At 45.1% G+C, this 15,000-nt stretch overlaps 1 protein-coding gene across 1 annotated transcript in view; it reads right to left on the bottom strand.

Annotated features, from left to right (window-relative positions):
- LOC143274668 (RIMS-binding protein 2-like) overlaps nucleotides 1-15,000 on the bottom strand; it is a 127,417-nt gene that overhangs the window by 69,695 nt on the left and 42,722 nt on the right. The gene's annotated exons all lie outside the window — the stretch shown is intronic.

Genomic DNA, 15,000 nt, shown 5'->3' with positions numbered 1-15,000 from the left:
TGTGTGTGTGTGTGAGAGAGAGAGAGAGAGAGAGGGAGAGAGAGGGAGAGAGAGGGAGAGGGAGAGAGAGGGAGAGAGAGAGGGAGAGAGAGAGAGAGAGAGGGAGAGAGAGGGAGAGAGAGTGGTAGAGCGAAGATGTAAGGAAGCCAAAAAAATATTTTAAAAAAAGCACCCAAGAACAGATGGATGACACACTGAGCAGATTCTCTCTCTCTCTCTCTCTCTCTCTCTCTCTCTCTCTCTCTCTCTCAAATTTAGGTTAGGTGTATCTGAAAATTATTAAAGAGGACATAATGAAAGAGATCTGATTTATCCATTATGTCCAACATTCAAAGAAGAGGAATTACATTTTGTTTTATGCTGCCCAGCCCTCGGTGATATTAAACTTAACTTTATTCCACACAAGTATTACCGATATCCGTGTGCCTCTAAGTTAAGTCCTCTGATGTCACCCACAAGGCAACGTGACGCGCACAATCTATCACTTTTCTTACATAAAGCGTTCAAACTTTGAGAAACTGTAATCTCGTAGCATGTCATGAACTACTGTTTCTCATGTCAAGTGCTATTTTGTTGAAATCTGATTTTGTTTTGGAATGTTTTGTAACAGTATTTGTTCACTCATCCCTTCATGAGGGGCCATGGTCTGATGAATTAACCATTCGCTTTCTCTCTCTCCCTCTCTCTCTCATTCTCTCTCTCTCCCTCTCTCTCTCTCATTCTCTCTCTCTCCCCCCTTTCTCTCTCCCTCTCTCTCTCTCTCCCTCCCTCTCTCTCCCTCCCTCTCTCTCTCCCCCCTCTCTCTCTCCCTCCCTATCTCTCTCTCTCCCTCCCTTTCTCTCTCTCTCTCTCTCTCCCACCTCTCTCTCACTCTCCCTCCCTCTCTCCCTCTTCCCCCCTCTTTCTCCCCCCCCCCCTCTCTCTCATTTCACATCTATGATTAGTGTTAAAAAAGGCACAACCCACTTAGCAGCTAAATGGAAGAAAGCTGTCATACAGCTGAACACGCGTTTAAAAAATATGAAGAAATGTCAAGGGATACCTTCTTTAAAATAATTTAAGTTAAAACACAACCAGTGTTGGCATATGCATCTGAGGTATGGGGGTTAAAACAGACTTGAACATATAGAGAAAGTGCACTTAATGGCATGTAAACGGTACTTAGGTGTTCCAGCTAGGACTCCAAATAAGATGGTGTATGGAGAACTGGGGAGGTGTCCATTGTATCTCCTACATAGCTTGCCTGCGTTGTTGGTTTAAGCTGTTGCAGATACCTCACAAAGTTCATATTGTGCTACTTGTGTCAAATCGGGTCAAAACTGCTGGTTAACAAAAGTGAGAGAAATTTTGTGTCAGACTGGTTTCAATGTGGTTTGGCTACAACAAGGAGTAGGGGATGAAAAGGGATTCTTGATTGCGTTTAAACAAAGACTTGTTGACTGATTTACAGAAGAATGGGATGGAACTATTAGGGTTCGTAATAGATATATGCTATTTATAGAACATTTAATACTGTTTTTGAAAAAGAAAATATGTTTATGACATGGATACGTATTGCTTTCGAGTTGTCATTACTCAGTTGAGATTGAATGTACTCCCCCTAAACAATAACGTTCATTGATATAGCAAATCTGCCCAAGATAGGAATTGTCCTTTTTGTTGTAACGAAGTTGAGAATGAGCACCACTTTCTGTTTCACTGCATGTTTTATGACGATCTCAGAGCTAAGTTTCTTAAAGAATCGACTACAGTATCAATTCATTCACTACCCAAAGCAACAAATGTATACCATAGATACAATGTATCCAAATACATTTTTCATGCAATCAACAGAAGGCAGAAGACGACGACCTTTTAGATAAAATAATGTCATTATGTTTCGTATAATTTCCAGATATAACTTTCGAGTCCACTTACACGTAAAGGGATATTTTTTGTTGTGTTTGTTTGTTTGTTTGTTTGTTTTCAAGAAGCGAATGTATGCATGTTTGTAATCATTTATATTACCCCCACCACATGCCCTTTTCAATCATCATAAAAAATGTATTGTGGCCAAAGGCCGATGTACATTAAACCTGCTGAGAGTTTCTCTCTCTCTCTCTCTCTCTCTCTCTCTCAGCTACTCTCCCCCCCCCCCCATACACCCCCCCCCCCCCCACACACACACCTCATTCACACCAACCCTACACCACCTCCTCCCATGGAGCTAATTTCCTGCAGCTCCTCAGATCAGACGACAGATGAACATGAACATGAAAATGAAAAGAAAAAGAAAAGGCCATAATGATCACTGTCCCTCTTATTTCCGCTCTGTTCGTTGTATCACGACTGGGGCCGGCTGGTATTGTGTGTTTCCACTGTCACAGGATCTTCACTAATGCACGGACACCAGCACACTGTCTATGACTAATGGAACTAATGGCCCCCTGTCCCTTTTTCTTGACCCAAAGCATTTGCTGGGCTTTGCTACATGTGTGTGTGTGTGTGTGTGTGTGTGTGTGTATGTGTGTGTTGGAGCTCATGTACGTTTATATGTATCTGACTGTGCTTTCATATCTGTGAAACTGCATGTTTGGTGCATATCTGTTATGCATGTGTGGGTGTATGTGTGAATGTGTGTCTTCATGTTTTACATTTATTTGCTTATTTATCATCATTGTTGTCTTATTTATTTATTTATTATTATTATTATTACTACTACAACCTTTTTTCTATATTATAATTATTATTTATTTATTTATGTAAGCTTATCTATTATTTATTCACCTTTTTTTTCTCAAGGCCTGACTAAGCGCGTTGGGCTACGCTGCTGGTCAGGCATCTGCTTGGCAGATGTGGTGTAGCGTATATGGATTTGTCCGAACGCAGTGACGCCTCCTTCAGCTACTGAAACTGAAACTGAAACTGCTACAGAAAAAACAACAACAACGAAGATCACTGACCACTCTTAGCTACGTGGGATTCTGTCCTAAAGAAGGACTTTAACTCACTCAGTACGACCAGTCCTCTCTTCTCCTCTACACAGACCCCTCGGATGTCCAGTGGGTGTCTGAATGACCCAACCTTTAACTTCCGTCGTCAGAATTGTGGTATTCTTTGTCAACATTCACCTCTTCAGTATAAGAGCCTTCCGCTTGCAATATTTTGATGCTGGTAATTGGGGTGAAACGCTGTTAACATCGTATCTTTCGCCGTTCGTACGGAGAGAGTTAACAAGAAAGTTATGCGGACATCGATGATGGTTCCCCTGTGGACGGCCGGCGTCGGGACGGACTGCGACAGTCGATCGAACCGGGGTGTGTGGCCGTGTATGGGGGCGGGGGGGGGGGGGATTGGGAAGGAGCGGCGAGATACGGTGCAGATAATGGTGCAGCACCAAAAAAAAAAAAAAAAAAAAAAAAAATTAAAGGAAAAAAAAGAGAACATTTTTTTTAAATGAAGAAAAAAGAAAAAAAAAGAAAGAAAAAAAGAAAGAAAAAATTAAGAAAAAAGAAAGAAAGAAAGAAGAAAAGAAGAAAAAAGAAAAAAAAGTTATGAAGACGGCTTACAAATACAGACCCCGCACTTTAAAAAAGAATTATCATCTAATATGACAATTTAAAGTGTCTTTAAAATGTCGAGACACTTTAAAAAAAAATGCAACAACATATATCTATATATTATTTTGAAGAGAACATTTTGTTTCCCTTCAAAATGACAGGAAATATCATGCCTGTGACATTGTGTCATGTCCTATAAAAGATAATTCAAGTTAAATTTGTATTTAAAAAAAAAAACACAAAAAACAAAAGTTGTCACCCATCCTGCCACCGGCCCTGTCCGCACACAGCAACAGGAACCATCACCACAGGTACGTATTCATCGCGCAGAAACACAGAGAGGGAGAGAGAGAGGGAGAGAGAAAGAAAGTGAGGGAGAGAGCGGGGAAAGAGAGAGCGGGAGGGAGAGTGAGGGGAGAGAGAGGGGGGAGTGAGAGAGAGTGAGTGAGATAGAGGGGAGAGAGAGAGGGGGGGAGAGAGAGAGGGAGGGAGAGTGAGGGGAGAGAGAGAGAGGGGAGAGAGAGGGGGGGGGTTGCAGAGAGAGAGAGAGAGAGGGGAATAAGAAAAAAAAGGGGGGGGGGAAGAAAGAGAGGAGTGTGTGGGGTAGTGGTGCGGGGGGGGTGCGGAGGGGGGGGGGGGTGAGAGAAAGAGGGGGGCTGCGAAGAGAGAGAGAGGGAGAGACAGGGGTAGAGAGAAGGTTCGATGGAGGGAGAGAGAGGGAGAGACAGGGGTAGAGAGAAGGTTCGATGGAGGGAGAGAGAGGGAGAGACAGGGGTAGAGAGAAGGTTCGATGGAGGGAGAGAGAGGGAGAGACAGGGGTAGAGAGAAGGTTCGATGGAGGGAGAGAGAGGGAGAGACAGGGGTAGAGAGAAGGTTCGATGGAGGGAGAGAGAGGGAGAGACAGGGGTAGAGAGAAGGTTCGATGGAGGGAGAGAGAGAGAGGGCAGAATGAGAGAAGACTGAGAGAGAAAGAGCAAGGGACAGAGAGTGAGACAGAGATTTGTTTTTCCCTCTCTCTCTCTCTCTCCATGACCTCTTCCACCACCCCAACGCCCCCCTCTCTCAACTTCCATGATTACCACTCCCCAGCCACTGGTGCCTTCGTGTTCCAGAAAGAAAATGATACAAGCGTCAAACCACCCGCCCTTGTATGATCCGGACCCTGACAAGATGGACTCACTTTTTCAAGAGGACGCGGTGGAAGAAAGAGAGAGAGGGGGTCGGAGGGGGGTTGAATAAGAGAGAGAGAGAGAGAGAGAGAGAGAGAGAGAGAGAGAGAGAGAGAGAGATTGAATTCTCTCCTTTCGAGAGCTCTGTAAACCAAAAGGTACAGTTTCTCCGAGGGCACAAGTCAAGACAGACGCCAAAGCAACGGCCACCGAAGAGCTGTTTCGCTCTGTTGAAGAGGTCGTCAGGCCTGCTACAGACCATATCTCCCTGACTGCTGGCTAGCTGAACAGCACACCACAAACCTCGTCAGCAAACAAAGCAGCTCCTCAGAACTGGGCAGGCAGGGGGGATAACACCTTGTCACATCAGACACAGGCCTATCCAAAGATGTGCCATCATCTTCAGCACACAGTAAAAGCGAAGCAAAAGGACGCCACTATTATAACAACAGCAAGCATATTTTACCACCAAAATATCTGTTTGAAAAATTCTAGCATTTCTGCATCACACCGAGAACTCTTTGGGGCTTGTGGAACGGTGTAAAGTTGGCTGTTTTAATCTAACACCGTTTTTTTCTCTCCCCCCCCCCCTCTCACATACACACACGCACGCACGCACGCATGCACACACACACACACACACATACGCACACACATACGCACACTTCCCGCCTTCTCCCCGTCACCATCCCTAACGTACAAATCAAATATCACAAATAAAAGAAGACATACTCCTTCTTGGGAATGTTGTTTGGGGAATTTGAAAGCAATCTGACAGAACCTGGACACAGCGAACTGCGGTCGTCTTTTAAGGAGCTTTTGGTGTCCTCGTGGTGGTGTGTGTCCATCGAGATCGATGATGACCATCGTTGTCATCCAGCTGGGGGATGGGGGCAGGGTGGTGGTGGTGAGGGGGGGATGCTCATGAATCTATCTGTGAGTGCGCAGATGGCTGAATAGTCCAATCTGCGCACGAAATGTTCGCTGACAGTTGGGGAAGACAAAGACAGGCATATCATTGTCAGGGAGCTTATTTGCCCGTGACTTTCTGGCCTGCCTCTTCTGAACAGCTGCAGCGGTCCTGTTGGCCTCGCACAACTTGGCACCTTTGTGCACAGCAGCGCGCCATTTGTCACGGTCCACTGCAGATTCCTCCCAGGAGTTAGGGTTGATATCAAACGCTTTCAGAGAGATTTTCAGAGTATCTATCAGCGAAAACAGCAGCACATTAACCACTATACACGTGGAGTGTAAAGACTGTGGCAGGCCGATTGTGCTGCAGAGTAGACCCTTTTGAAAACGGGATAGCCTATAAAACATTACATCCATATAGTTTGTGAGTGAGCGACATAATATTAATGATGTATGTCAATGAGTTTAACTCACTCAGTACGGCCAGTCCTCTCTTCTCCTCTACACAGACCCATCGGATGTCTAGTGGGTGTCTGAATGACCCAACCTTTAGCTTCCGTCGTCAGAATTGTGGTATTCTTTGTCAACATTCACCTCTTCAGTATAAGAGCCTTCCGCTTGCAATATTTTGATGATGGTAATTGGGGTGAAACGCTGTTAACATCGTCTCTTTCGCCGTTCGTATGGAGAGAGTTAAGTGTCCGCGATGTAAGCTCAGGTGTTGAAGACTACCAGGGAACCACTAGCCCAGTGCACCTGGGAAGTGTGATGATTATGACGTAATGACACCCGTTTCATCTGTCTTACCGATCCACACTCACTTTCCCCCAATCAGAAACAGGATCAAGTATCCAATCAATGTCTTCAAGGAAGAAAAAAAGACTGGAAGCCGGGCTGGGGAAGAAAGCCAGGCTGGTTTAAAATTTCCTTGCTGGTAGGAATCGGAACCCTTTTCATCTTCTGCGGTTCTGAAAGCCACAGTCAAACCCCTATAAGTCCATCGCCAGACTGGTCAATTTATTCCAAATTGGGCTCCGTCTTTTTTTTTACATTCTTTTCACTTTTTTTAATTCTTTTTTTCACTTTTTTTTCTTTCTTTTTTTTCCTTCTCACCTTCAGAAATAGATTCGTGTGACATCTTCCGCGAATAAGCGCTCGCTCTAGCGCAGGCCTTGAGTCAGGTACAAAGTTCAAACCAGATAACCGAAAGGACAATAAAAAGCGTCCAATTAGAGGTGTCATTTATTTATTTATCCATTCAATCGTTTATTTATTTATTTTTAAAGAAGACGCCGTTGCACTCCCATAAAGATGGAACTATCGAAGGAAACTGCGGATTTCTTCTGTGTGCCTTTACTCGTGATCAAAGTGCACTGGGAACACTTAAAAGCTATTTGAAGTCTTTTCTTCTTCAAGCAAAAGAAAAATAAAATAAAATAAGATAAAATCCATCACTTCGTGCCTAAAGTGGCGTGTTTTGCGTCGACTGATGTGAAGTGGTTACACTGCCAGACTGAGTGCGACATACATTATTTGTTGTGATCACCACAAAACTGCAACTCGGGAGACAGGAATGGAAGAACATATCCTTGGTTTTTCTTTTTTGGTGTGTGTAAGAGAGAGAGACAGACAGACAGACAGACACAGAGAGCGTGTGTGTTTTCTTTCTTTTTTGCTCTTATTCAGTGGCATCGAACAGTGTAACGGGCGTCTTCGCGATGAATTCCACTGCTCTGTATACAAGTGAGACACGCTGGCTATCTCTGTGCCATCGTTTAATGAAGTCCTTCATCATTCTTGGGAGGATGGAACAGGGAGAGGGGTGGGTGGGGGTTGGAGGTGGCCTTCATGCATCATCGTGTGACGGTATTGTTACTATGTTAGTATTATTATTATTATCATGACTCCAGTGTCAGAACCGGCAGATGACAAGTACTCGTCTGGAACGCTAATGCAATCAATTGCAGACGGTAGTAAGACAGGTTGGACGTGATGTTTTCCATGGGTTCCCCCCCCCCCCCCCCCTTCTTCTTCTTCTTTTTCTTTTTTTTTCCTTACATGAGTGTGATGGGAAGACAGCCATTGTTTGGAAAAAAACAGCCATCAATCATCATTCAGTGGGGTGCGGGGAAGGGTGTGTGTGTAGGGGGAGGGGGGAGGGGGTGAGGGGGGGGGGCGTGGAGGAGGGGCCGTGCTTCACCTAACTATGGATGCTGTGCGTCATCCGCTAAGGCTTGTTAATAATCAAATTGTCGCTGAGATTCGTCAAGATGGCGTGCCCATAATCCTCTCCTGTTGTTAAAAAATATCATGCTTTAAAATAATCATATTCTAAAAACAAATAAATCAATATCGATAACCTCTGTCAAAGGTTTATGTACAATTCATTTCTTTTACGCTGGGAAGAACACACAACTCGAGTAAATTAATAACACTTGTGAAGGGCGTGTAGCTTGTCTTCATATCTGGAACTTCTAAGCTGATAAGCTGGTTAGATTTTTCAAAATGATTTGTTTTGGGGTTTGTTTGTTCTTTTGTTGTTGTTTTTCAAACATTTTTTCAGTGTGTTTTACGCTGGTTTGATTTGATAAGGCTGGACTAAACTTGTGAATGAACGTGATACATGTTGTTGTTGTGTCCTTTGCTGCACCCGGAAAAGGGGAAAAAAGGATTCAATTTCTTGGAGTCCTTCAAAAACCGGGGGGGGGGAATCGATTTTATTTGCAAGCTGTTTTTGTTCAGCTGCTTGTCTCTCTGGTTATTGATTACCTCAAAATGTATGTTTGTCTGGCTAGGAATGAGCATTGCTCAGTTGCCGAGAATTGTTGTTGCCTGTGAGTAGTGAGTAAACGTTATGGATGAGCATTGCTCAGTTGCCGAGAATTGTTGTTGCCCGCGAGTAAACGTTATGGATGAGCATTGCTCAGTTGCCGAGAATTGTTGTTGCCTGTGAGTAGTGAGTAAACGTTATGGATGAGCATTGCTCAGTTGCCGAGAATTGTTGTTGCCTGTGATTAGTCAGTAAACGTTATGGATGAGCATTGCTCAGTTGCCGAGAATTGTTGTTGCCTGTGAGTAGTGAGTAAACGTTATGGATGAGCACTGCTCAGTTGCCGAGAATTGTTGTTGCCTGTGAGTAGTGAGTAAACGTTATGGATGAGCACTGCTCAGTTGCCGAGAATTGTTGTTGCCTGTGAGTAGTGAGTAAACGTTATGGATGAGCACTGCTCAGTTGCCAGTGGGAGAGAACGGTAATGAATGAGAACGGTTTAGTTGCCGGGATGTGAATGGTCTTAGATGAGAACTGCTCACTTGCCGTTTTGTGAGTGGTTTTGAACAGGAAGTGCTCACAGCTGGGCGGTGGGTGGACAGTCTCAAGCTCGTCACTCCAACCCACAGTCTGGCACTTTTAATTCCCATGCTGCTGTGACTGATGCTCAAGGGAGTGAAGCGTTAGCCTGTGGTGCATCCCACAACGTCGCCCCCACTGTCAAAAGAAGAGTTATCTTCCCCTTCAGAGGGAAAGACGGAACGAATCCGCGACATCCCTGCTGGAATCCTGGAGCTGTGTGCAGTGACTCACTTACACAATGAAAAGAACGCTTACCTCTGAATAACTCTAGCTTTTGTTGTTGTTGTCGTTGTTTTTTGACTCAACAACGTATGCACGTGTCCGTGGGTGTATGCGCGCGCGTGTGCGAATGTGTGTGCTCCCCCCCCCCCCCCCCCCCCCATCCCCCCCGCGTGTGTGTGTGTGTGTGTGTGTGTGTGTGTGTGTGTGTGTAAGAACCGATGTCCAAGATTAATGAATTCGTGATTTCCTCGATCTTTCGCTCCCTGCCGCCTTCGACATTCTTCGTCATTGTGAGAATAATGAACACTGCTGCCGACAGTGAATGAAACAAATCATCCCCCCCCCCCCCTCATCACCGTGCCTCTTACAGCCATTTGGGGCATCAGCTGACATGATACACTGAACTTCCTTTAAAACAACAACAACAAACAACAACCTTCAATTACGAGTGCGTGTTTCATCATCACAATCACACCAGCTATCACTGTTGTCACAATCATCGACATCATTATATTTTCATTACTGTTTTTATAATCTGTTTCCTCATCACCATAACCATCACCCTGTCATCAAAACCGTTGCCATCATCGCTGTCATCTTATTCTGATATCCCTAAGGGCCATCATCGCTGTCATCTTATTCTGATATCCCTAAGGGCCATCATCGCTGTCATCTTATTCTGATATCCCTAGGGCCATCATCGCTGTCATCTTATTCTGATATCCCTAGGGCCATCATCGCTGTCATCTTATTCTGATATCCCTAGGGCTATCATCGTTGTCATCTTATTCTATCCTAAGGCCATCATCGCTGATATCTTATTCTGATATTCTAAGGCATCATCGCTGTCATCTTATTCTGATATCCTAAGGCCATCATCGCTGTCATCTTATTCTGATATCCCTAAGGGCCATCATCGCTGTCATCTTATTCTGATATCCCTAAGGGCCATCATCGCTGTCATCTTATTCTGATATCCCTAAGGGCCATCATCGCTGACATCTTATTCTGATATCCCTAAAGGCCATCATCGCTGTCATCTTATTCTGATATCCTAAGGCCATCATCGCTGATATCTTATTCTGATATCCTAAGGCCATCATCGCTGTCATTCTGATATCCTAAGGCATCATCGCTGATATCTTATTCTGATATCCTAAGGCCATCATCGCTGTCATCTTATTCTGATATCCTAAGGCATCATCGCTGATATCTTATTCTGATATCCTAAGGCATCATCGCTGTCACCTTATTCTAATATCCCTAAGGGCCATCATCGCTGTCACCTTACTCGGATACCCTAAGGCCATCATCGCTGTCACCTTACTCGGATACCCTAAGGCCATCATCGCTGTCACCTTACTCGGATACCCTAAGGCCATCATCGCTGTCACCTTACTCGGACATCCTGAGACTGACGGGACTAACTGGTGCAAAGTCCTCCTTGCTCTGTTCAGCACCTACGATCAATACGTTGATCAGTCTGGCACCTGAATCTCCCCCCGATCCCCCCCCCCCCCCCCCAACACCCGCACCCCCCTCCATCTTAACACGACCCTAGATACAAAAAAAAAATATCATATATATATATAAAGAGGGGAAAAAAAACAACTCATGTGAACATTTTACTACCCTCGGTAAAATAATCCGACCAGATGGAGAATAAGTCGATCGTGATGCGAGATTCGAACCAAGTATCTACGGCATCAATGACAGTACCGCTCTCTATCTCTTCTTTCGATCTATGCACTTTCTATTCAAGCGTCTTTCTTTTCTCTCTGAAATGAATCGACAGCAGACGAGTGAAGGATCGAAGTCCTGATACATCAACCAGCTGTTCCCTCGCTCTCTGTTCCTGTTGACGGTCATTTGCCTTGCCTTGCTGCCGGGTCAGGTCAGACTGTGCGCGCCTCTGTCTTATTGTGTGTGCGTGACGATGATGACATGGATATTTGTGTGTGTGTGTGTGTGTGTGTGTGTGTGTGTGTGTGTTCGTGTGTTCGTGTGTGTGCGCGCGCGCCTATGTGTGTGAGTGTGTGTATAAGTGTGTGTGTGTGTGTGTGTGTGTGTGTGTGTGTGTGTGTGTGTGTGTTCGTGTGTGTGCGCGCGCGCCTATGTGTGTGTGTGTGTGTGTGTGTGTGTGTGTGTGTGTGTGTGCGTGCGTGTGTGTCTGCCTCTGTGTGTGTGTGTGTCTGTCAGTGTGTGGTGTGTGTGTGTGTGTGTGTGTGTGTGTGTGTGTGTGTGTGTGTGTATTAAATGTGCCTCTGTGTGTGTGTGTGTGTGTGTGTATTAAATGTGCCTCTGTGTGTGTGTGTGTGTGTGTGTGTGTGTGTGTGTGTGTGTGTGTGTGTGTGTGTGTGTGTGTGTGTGTGTGTGTGAGGAGGAGGAGGAGGATGTCAAACACTGTTGGAAGATGGTGCTAGACGTGGGAGGCAGGCAGGCAGGCAGGCAGGCAGGCAGGTAGGTTCAGATGACATCCGTCAAGGCTGTGGTCGCTCTGCTGCCGCCCGATGTGCTGGACGTGCTGCACATCCTCTCCCTCCCCTCCCCCCCCCCCCCCCCCTTCCCTCCCCATAACGTCGCTCTCAGGATCCTTCACCTTCCATACAGCACGGAGAGACCAGGGGAAGGAGTTGTTGGCAAGGGAGAGAAGGTGATGGTTGTTCTGGACGTGGAGTTGGAGGGCGGGGTGGTGGGAGAGGAGTTGTCATGAGAATTTATGAGTTCTCCAGATATTTGTTGCTTCCGTTTTTGGGGTTGTTTTTTTTTTTTTTTGGCGGGGGGACTGGGTGGTGGTGGAGGGGGGTGTATGTGTGTTGTTTTTTTTCCATCGCTAGAGAGAGAGGGGGGGAGAGAGGGGGGGAGAGAGAGGGAGATGGATGGAGAGAGAGAGAGAGAGAGGGGGTAGAAGACGACGAGAGAAGGGAGGGTTGCGTGTAAGGACGTTGAGGAAAAGGCACACAGCAGGGAGTGGAGGAGGGTTGGTCGGAGGTGGAGAGGCTGCTTCATCAGCTTTGTTCAACCTGACCGCCGGCACTTCTCAGGACAGGACAGAACGTGGGGGTGGGGGTGGGGGGCGGTGCATGGGGGGGGGGGGGAGTGCATGGGGGGGATGGAGGGGGAGGAGGAGGTGGGAGGGGGAGGGCGGAAGGGCAGAGAGGGGGTGGGTGGGGGGAGAGAGGCGGTGCGGCATGTTGGATCAGTTTTGTTTGTTCACCTTCATCATCTGCGATTTGTTTGGATGACGGAAAGGAAGGGTATGTGTGTGGGAGGGGAGGGAGGGGGTGGCGGGGGGGGGGGGGGGGGGGGTGGTTGATGCAGCTTCATCGCGTGAGGGCACGCAAGGAAAAACACAGAGAGAGAGAGAGACAGAGTCCGGAAGAGAGGTGGAAGAGGGGAGTGGGGGGGGGGGGGGGGGGGGGGGGGGGGGGGGGTAAACGAAATAGGGGAGAGAGAAAGATTGTGTGAAGAGAAGAGAGAGAAAGAGTCTGAAAGAGAAAGATATTGGGGAAACGAAAACAAAAATTGTTTATTCAATTAAAGGCCAAAAAGCCCTCACTGAAAAGATATTAGCAAAAGAGAGAGAGACAGAGAGAGAGAGACAGAGAGAGAGAGAGAGTTAGGGGGAAGAGAGTGAGTGAGAACGTTTGAGTGACCAGAGCAAGGCATACTCACAGAACTTGGGAGGAAAGTGTGTGTTTATCTGTCAAGCTTTTTATCCATCCATTCATTCAGTTTGGTTTATTATTATTATTATTATTATTTATTTATTTATTTTTAATTATATAATTATTATTCATTTATTTATTTATTTATTTTATTTTATTATTATTATTAATTTTTTGTACGCTTATAATTGACTTCATCACGTTTTTGCGCCTTATACATATTAATATTAGCAGTAGTAGTTCTTTTTTTATGTATTTATCTCTCTCTTTTTTCAAGGCCTGACAAATCGCGTTGGGTTACGCTGCTGGTCAGGCATCTGCTTGGCAGATGTGGTGTAGCGTATATGGATTTGTCCGAACGCAGTGACGCTTCCTTGAGCTACTGAAAACCGAAACTGAAACTCGGAGGGAAGACGTAACGCACTGCCCAAAAGACCACTGCTCCTGTGCCACTCCACAGTGCAGAGGAAAAAAGTATCGGCGTCGACAACAACTGCAACAAATACACAAAACTAAATAACAAGAGAGGCAAGGCCTTCAAGACTCACTTGTGATACACTTTTAAAAAAAATCCAAGCTTTTTATGTATTGAGTACAATTTCAAAATGTAATGTTTAAGATGAGAAAGATCAGTTTAAAGCGAATTAAGTCCCCTAGCATTAATTACAGAGTAGTTTCCCTTCTTTACTTTTTGCACCAAAACGTTTGCAAAATAAATAAAACTTCCATGCTTAGCAAAAGAAGTTCCTGTTTGAACAAAAAATGATAATAATGACTGCTCTTGTTGTTGGGTCAGAATATCAGATCAAAGTGCCAAGTTTAGAGAATACAAAAAATATAAATATAACAGTAAATGCAGTTTGCATATAATTAGGCTTCATTTTTTATTTTTTTTGTGCCCATCCCAGAGGTGCATTATTGTTTTAAACAAGATGACTGGAAAGAACTGAATTTTTCCTATTTTTATGCCTAATTTGGTGTCAACTGACAAAGTATTTGCAGAGAAAATGTCAATGTTAAAGTTTACCACGGACACACAGACACAGACACACACACACACAGACAACCGAACACCGGGTTAAAACATACTCACTTTGTTTACACAAGTGAGTCAAAAAGTATCGGCGCCGACAACAACTGCAATAAAAACACAAAACTAAACAAAAATACCACCAGCAGAAATACCGGTGAAAAGCTCCAAGCCTGGACCCCCCCCCCCCCCCGCCCCCCCCCCCCCCCCCCCTCACCTCGCTCCAGTTCAATCAATCATTTTTGCCCTAATCTCTGAAATCATATCATATCATGTCATGTTACGCATTGCACAACAGACCGAAAATGGGCAATTTCTGAGCTAATTATCTGTCACGTTTTTTAAAAATAATTTTTTAAAAAGTAAAAACAGAACCAAAATAATGTTAAAAGGTCAATCAAAATGTTCATCCGTGTCATGCCCAGTCCACGTTTATTTATCTATTTTTTGTTAGATGATATCTTGATGCAAAATACAGAAACAAGACAACAACAACAACAACAACGAAAGACATCTCCCAAACCTTGTAACACACATAAAACAAAGAGACATACCCATTAGTCCACAGCAAGCCAAACTGAAAACAACAAACACACAACCAAAAAAAGAGAGACATATATAGAGAGAGACAAAGACACACGCACATTGGAAAGAGGCAGAAGACAGAGAAAGAGAGAGAGAGAGAGAGAGAGAGAGAGAGAGAGACACACACACACACACACACACACACACACAGAGAGAGAGAGAGAGAGAGAGAGAGAGAGAGGAATAACCCCGAATACACAAACGTTATGTCGATAAAAACAAAATTTTTCTTTCTGTAAATGTCAGAGTGGTGATATTCCGCTATGGTGAGTTCACCCCCCACACCCCTCTCTCTCCCTCTCTCTCTACCTCCTCCATCCCCACACCCTCATAACAGCCATCACGTGGAGAATGAAATAGAGGGAGAGAGAGAGAGGGAGGAGAGAGAGAGGGGGGAGAGAGAGGGGGGGGAGAGAAAGGTGCAATAGCAACGCGTTTCTGTGTCATCCATGACCATTTCTAACATCCTTCATCCAGACCCTGTCACTCGTTTACACACACACACAGCGCACACACAGCGCAC

Source organism: Babylonia areolata, chromosome 29 (genome assembly GCF_041734735.1).
Source record: "Babylonia areolata isolate BAREFJ2019XMU chromosome 29, ASM4173473v1, whole genome shotgun sequence".
NCBI lineage: Eukaryota > Metazoa > Mollusca > Gastropoda > Neogastropoda > Buccinidae > Babylonia > Babylonia areolata.
The sequence above is the reverse complement of the archived record's forward strand: the minus strand, read 5'-3'. Positions and strand labels throughout refer to the sequence as shown.